The following is a 6,793-nucleotide window of genomic DNA, read 5'->3' as shown; positions in this document are numbered from 1 at the left end:
AAATTGCCAGAGGATAGAGAATAATTTAGGAAAGGTAACAGATGCCAATTCATAATCTGTTTTAGTTCTACCCTGAAATCCATGCCAGGAAATTGAAACTTAAGAGTTCTGTTTGCTTCAATTTATCTCCACTCACTCCTTAAAAGATTGTGTTTGCCCAAAGGAGTTCTATGGGAGAGATTCAATCTACACACCTAAAAAGAAAACTTGTAATTTATTTTTGGAACCATACGAAATAAAATAAAGTTTAAAAATAAAAAAAGCATATCTTGATAAAATGCAGAGGAAAATAGACAAGGGAAAGAGTTGTGGAGGAGAATGAGCAAACAAGTCACATGAAACCAGAAGTGTTTGTGGAGAAATGAGCTATGTGAAGTACTAATATATATTTTATTAGTCACTGATTTTCCCCCTTTTTCTTAAAACACCACTTGCCCTTATCCCATGCAACAAAGCCTGTCCTTTTCCTAGAACAAAAATTAGCATCAGGTTCTATAAATTGTTCCTCAACTTGTACAAAGAGCTTTTCTCTAAAAGTAGCTTTCCACAGTAAAGGAGAACTAGATAATTCCATAAAGTCAGCCAAACGTCTTCCTCTATGACTAAATTTTTAAGCAGAATTTTCAAGTGAGGCAGTTAGGTATGGATTCTCGTCTGGCACTTCAAATTAAAAAGGAAAAAGAGAAGGAAATCCATCTTCAATTTTCAGCGAAACCATGCAAGCTACAGAAAATGCTTCTTAGGGCACAAACTTTTTCTTTCTTTCTTCCTTCCTTTCTTTCTTTCTTTCTCTTTCTTTTTCTTTTTCTTTTTCTTCCTTCCTTCCTCTTTTTTAAGATTTCATTTATTTATTTGAGAGAGAGTGAGAGAGAGCACAAGCTGGGGAGGGGCAGAGTGAGAGGGAGAACCAGGCTCCTCGCTGAGCAGGGAGCCGGTTGCAGGACTTGATCCCAGGACTCCAGGATCATGACTCCAGCCAAAGGCAGACGCTTAAGGGACTGAGCCACCCAGGTGCCCCCCAAACTTTCTTTTGAAGCAACTATTACGCAGTTTCAATTTAAACTCTTAATTGCCTCGTTTTGAGAAATGTCAACCAATGCTTTCAGAGAGCACCATCTTGTTAGATCTTCCCATTTTAAGTTCTGAGGAATAAACAGTTTACTTTCTTTACCCTTTGTGCACCCCTATTCACCATGTCTGTCCTCTTCTGCTGGCTCCGCAGAACAGCAACAGAACAAAGGAATAAGGACTTTATACCTGTGTGCCACATTTCATTGAATCTACAAGTCATTGATTTTAAGATACACAATTTCAGAAATTACGAAAGACAAAATGTTATGTATACTATGAAACACCAAACGACTGTAAGACATATCCTTTTTTTAATATTTAAATTCTCTTAGCCCACTTATAGTACATCATTAGTTTCACGTGTAGTGTTCAATAATTTATCAGTTTCTGTAACACTCAGTGCTCATCACATTACATGCCCTCCTCAATGATGCATGATCATAAAAAGCCAGATAAAAAGACCCATGTATTCTTGGAATCGTAGGCAAAGGGCAAGTACCAGAAGCATAGCATACATCTTTAAAAGCCAAAATCCCCCGCGGCTCGCTGCGTCTCCCGAGCTCCCGGGTGGGGGCGTGCATCGCTCCGCCTCCCCGCGCCGAGGTAGCGGCGCAGCCCGCCTCTCGCTGAGTTTCACTTTCCATTCAGTGGGAAACGAAAGCTGGGCGGCCGCGGTGGGTGGGCGGGGCCTGAGCCAACCGGGGAGGAGCGGCCTGCGATCTAGCGCTAGGCCAGATGACTTGAGGACCCCGCCGCAGCCCCGCGGCCCTTGAGCATTCTCCGCCGAGCTCGGTGCCAGCAAGGTTAGAGAAGCTTTTTCTGAGTTTCCCTAACATCGAACTTCGCAGAGGAGGTTTGACGCTTCCGTGGAAATTGAGGCAAGTTTGGTGTTAATTTTGGAAGCTTTCTTTCCAGGGAAGACATCCAAGGGGGCTTTGCTCAGATGCCACCTGGGCAATCAAGGAATTTATTTGGATTTTGCAAATTATAATAATGGTCTATATTCATTACATACATATATTGGACCCATGATTTTTTTGCAACCTGATATATTTATTTGGACTTCTTGCGTTTTGTTTTTAATTTAAAAAGAAATTCCAAAAGTGTTGCAACCTTGTAAAAAATTTTGAAAAAAATGCAGACAGATGAGTAGAGTAGAAACCGAAATTTCTCTTACTCCTCAATTCAGTATCATTTTTCTGTATACTTTACCAGAAATTTTCATCCATACAAGTCATTAAAATTATTTTGTAATTTGCCTTTTCCCACTTAACAGTATATGATGGACCTCTTTTCATTGCAAAACATATAGATATGTCAACCTCATTTTTAAAAAATTGATGTATAATATGGCAAGTACATCATTTATTTAAATAATTCGTAAGCATTTATGTTGTTTCTAGTTTTTACTGGTATAGATGCAGCACTACACGTTTATGTACACATTCATGTGAATATATTGTGAAAAATTCCTAGAAGTGGAATTGCTGGGTCAGTGAGCATATATATTGAGAAATTTGAAAGATTTTGTCAAATTGTGCAAATCAGTGTTTTAGTCTTAATCCCCCTCCAACCTCCTCTCCTTTTTTTTCCTGGAAGAAAGCTAAATTTAGATGTTTAAACATAAAACTTCATTCTATGACTCTTGAAAATCTGGGTTCAAAGTGTTTGAAAATTAAAACCGTGGCTGTAACTGCATGTTTTATAGCATTGAGGTAGTTATACTTTGAAATTGTTTCAGAAAACAAGGCAAATTATTTGTATTTTATTTATTTTTATTTTATTTTTATAACTATTATTATTATTTATTTGTTTATTTTTTTTTGAGGGGGGAGAAGGCCACCAGAAGAGAGAGAGAGAATCTCAAGCAGGCTCCATGCTCAGCGCAGAGCCTGACCCGGGGCTCAATCTCAGGACCCTGCAATCATGACTTGAGCCAAAATCAAGAGTCGGACACTTAACCAACTGAGCCACCCAGGCGCCCCTTAAACAAGGCAAATGTTTTAAAACATTTAAAAACATTTCTTTATAGTGTCATGTAGTGGCAGAGTGAGGCGGGAGGAGGGTGTTTAAATCTAGATATCTAGGCTATCTAACGTGTTCATAGGAACAAAATGGGTAGAATAACATAGGTATATAGTTCCATCTTTGTTTATGGAGCACTATCAAAGAACTAAAAAAAAAACGTTTTTTGTTTTGTTTTTCCTTTTTCACTATTAAAAATGTGTTGTGGTTTTGGCACTTCTATTTTTTTTTAATTTTTTAAATTTTTAATTTTTTATTATTATGTTCAGTTAGCCAACATATAGGATGTCATTAGTTTTTGATGTAGTGTTCAAGGATTCATTAGTTGCGTATTATACCCAGTGCTCATCACAAGTCCTTCTGGCACTTTTACACAATGATGGGTTTGCAAAGGGGAAATACTTAACATGTACACAGCCTCAGAAGGTAAGTCCTAATGCCTTCCACATGGGCTGTTTCTTTTAGAGAGAGTAGTCCCAAGATTCATTCCCTCTTATTTGGGGTTTCATCTGGTATGTTCTAATCCGTGTACAGAGCACATTACCATTACTCAAGAAACATACAACAAATGATTAAAGATGAAGTCTAAATTTGTTGTTGCCATGATGGGTTGGATTTGAAAGACTGTGCTGCGAGGTGGTTTGTATCATGTTCTATGCATGTTAATTTTGTTCCTCTTAGGGCATTTAAAGACAGTCAGTTTTCTTTATGGAGAGTCCAGTTGTGGGTAAAGAGCTCAGTTAGCGACCCAGGCTACCCAGGTTTCCTGCATCACATTTTTTGCTCTTTCTTGGAAGATCCTGATTGATTCTGTCGCTACAGTGATGGTGGACTTAGACCTGCTTCTATCATTCACATCTACTTATTTTAAGGGTAAAAATTTGGGGAAGGTTGGGAGCTAGGTTGGTTTAGTTCTTTGGAACCAAAAAGCATTTAAAAAATAATAGACTATTTTTTAGAGCAATTTTAGGTTTACAGCAAATTTGAGTGGGAAGTACAGAGTTCCCATATACCCTGTCTCTCCTCCCACCTTCATCTCAACCATTATCAATATCTGGCACCAGAGTGGTATATTTGCTGCAGTTGATGAGCCTACACTGATAAATCATTATCATCAAAAGTTCATACTTTACAATGGGGTTCACTCTTGGTGTTGTACATTATATGAGTTTTGACAAATGTATAATGACGTGTATCCACCATTATAGTATCATACAGAAGAATTTCAGTGCCCTAAAAATCCTCTTTTGGGGCCAGTTTTTTGAGTCAAGGCTTGAGTTTGGAAATTCAGCTTCCTTGGAATAAAACCATCCTTTTTTCTTTGGTGTGTGCCTATCACCACCTGCTTAGCTCAACTGCATGTTCTCTGCCAACTCCGTCTTTCTCCATCCTTAGATCTCTAGGTTTCATTTCTTTTTTTTAATTTTAAAGATTTTATTTATTTATTTGAGAGAGAGAATGAGAGAGAGAGAGCGTGAGAAGGTGGAGGGTCAGAGGGAGAAGCAGACTCCCTGCTGAGCAGGGAGCCCGATGCGGGACTCCATCCCAGGACTCTAGGATCATGACCTGAGCCGAAGGCAGGGGCCTAACCAACTGAGCCACCCAGGCACCCTAGGTTTCATTTTCCTTCCTTTTGTAGCCACACCTACCTGTTTCCCCTTTGTGATCAGCTCTGAAGATTTTCCGTTTGGAATCTGGCCTGCCAGCCTACCCAAATGATACTCTCCACTGGGTTTTACTGCTGCTATATTTGGCTGACATAAGTAGTTTTGAGGTTTTTTTTTTAAGATTTTATTTATTTGCCAGAGAGAGCACGAGAGAGAGTGAGAGCACAAGCCGGCAGAACTGCAGGCAGAGGGAGAGGGAGAAGCAGGCTTCCCGCTGAGCAGGGAGCCGGATGCGGGGCTTGATCCCAGGACCGTGGGATCATGACATAAGCTGAAGGCAGACAGACGCTTAACCAACTGAGCCACCCAGGCATCCCAGTTTTGAGTCTTGATAGAGTACAGAACAATGTATCTGGAAAACACAGACTGGTCCTTTTCTACTCTGTTTCATCAGATTTCCCTCAGTGTCGTCTTAAAATCCTATTTCTTGCTCATGGAATTACCAACTGCCATCATTTCTCTCTTAGTTTAACCTTTCAGGCTGAGCCTCATAAGACTATGAGATTGTTTTTATTTATTTATTTAATTTATTAAGAGACTATTAAGACTGTTTATGACTACTGAAAATAAATACTAAGTAAAAGAGGTTATTATCTGAGTCATTTAACATGATTTATTAATATATGCCATTTATATACTTAGGTGTTTCCCAACTTCCAATTTTCACCTTTGCTTCATATCTTATAAAAGAATTAAAAAGAAATTTGAACAGTTCTTCTCATCCCTAATTTGTTAATTTTTTGGATCTTGAAATAGGAACACTATTGCCAACAAAGGTTCCCTTAAGAGATATTAAATCTATCCCCTACATGAATTACTGCTTATTTAAAAATTGCATATTAGTTAATTACAAGAAGTTTGGAAATTAAGAGAAATAATAAAAAAATGAAAAGAGTGATTTGTAATCCCACTAATGAGAGTTACTTTTTAATGACATTTTTGGTATATTTCATCCCAGTCTTTCTTCTCTCTCTCTCTCTCTCTCTCTGTAGTTATGTTTTAAAAAATTAGGTTCATACCATATGATTTTTTTATAATTTCTTTTTTTATTCAATGAAATGTTATAGTCATTTCCCCATCTTTCTTACTCTAAAATGATTGTAATGTCACCATAGTATTTCATTTTATGAGTGTGTCATAATTTACTTATCTTTTATTGTTGCATTTCCTTTTTTTTTTTTTTTGCCATTGTAAATAGTGCTTCAGCTCTTGAATTTGAAAGCATCCTTTTATTTTTTGGCAGTTGACAACAACAAAAAATCCCCCTTTGAAAAATCATCTAGTGTTAATTAAGGAGGAACAAAAAGATATTTAAAAGAATAGACAAAATGGTAATGGAATGATTTCACCCCATTTTCCTAAATGCTGCACTTTTCCTCATCAGTATTTCATTTTATTTGTAAAACACTTAAGGAAAAGAGGCCATAAAAGTGCAACTCTTACACAGAGCTTTATATGTATCTCTGATTATTTTTTATTTATTAAATTTTAATTTTAATTCCAGTATAGTTAACATACAGTGTTTTATATCAATTTTAGGTGTACAGTATAGTGATTCAATCATTCCATACATCATCCAGTGCTCATCATGACGAGTGCACTCCTTAATCCCCATCACCTATTTCACCCATTATTTTCTTAATTTAGTATTAATTGGTACTCTTTCAGCTACAAGTGACAGAAAGCCTTTTCAAACTAATTTTAAAAACAGCAGAGGAGGGGCATCTGGGTGGCTCAGTTGGTTAAGTGTCTCCCTTCAGCTCAGGTCATGGTCTCAGGGTCCTGGGATAGTATCAGAGTATGAAAATGGAGATAGTTTTTTTTTTTATTATTATATTCAATTAGCCAACATATGGTACATCGTTAGTTTTTGATGGAGTGTTCAATAATTCGTTAGTTTTTAAAAGGAAAATGTGATTCTGTTACCAAAAGGAGGGGCAGTGGGCTGGCATAAATGACAGATGTTCACTATGATCATTGTTGAGGTTGTGATAAATGTTGCCAAATTTGTGTCAAGGCTGGCTATAGCA

At 37.4% G+C, this 6,793-nt stretch overlaps 1 long non-coding RNA gene across 1 annotated transcript; it reads left to right on the top strand.

The window, feature by feature from the left end:
• Positions 1-1,725: 1,725 nt before the first annotated feature.
• LOC145721696 (uncharacterized) lies at positions 1,726-5,502 on the top strand. The gene is made up of 2 exons (XR_014145541.1): positions 1,726-1,958; positions 2,907-5,502. It is a non-coding gene; the product is annotated as an uncharacterized LOC145721696 (long non-coding RNA).
• The last annotated feature ends 1,291 nt before the right edge of the window (positions 5,503-6,793 follow it).

This window comes from Leptonychotes weddellii, chromosome 5 (genome assembly GCF_054177405.1).
Source record: "Leptonychotes weddellii isolate Sample4059 chromosome 5, ASM5417740v2, whole genome shotgun sequence".
NCBI lineage: Eukaryota > Metazoa > Chordata > Mammalia > Carnivora > Phocidae > Leptonychotes > Leptonychotes weddellii.
The sequence above is the reverse complement of the archived record's forward strand: the minus strand, read 5'-3'. Positions and strand labels throughout refer to the sequence as shown.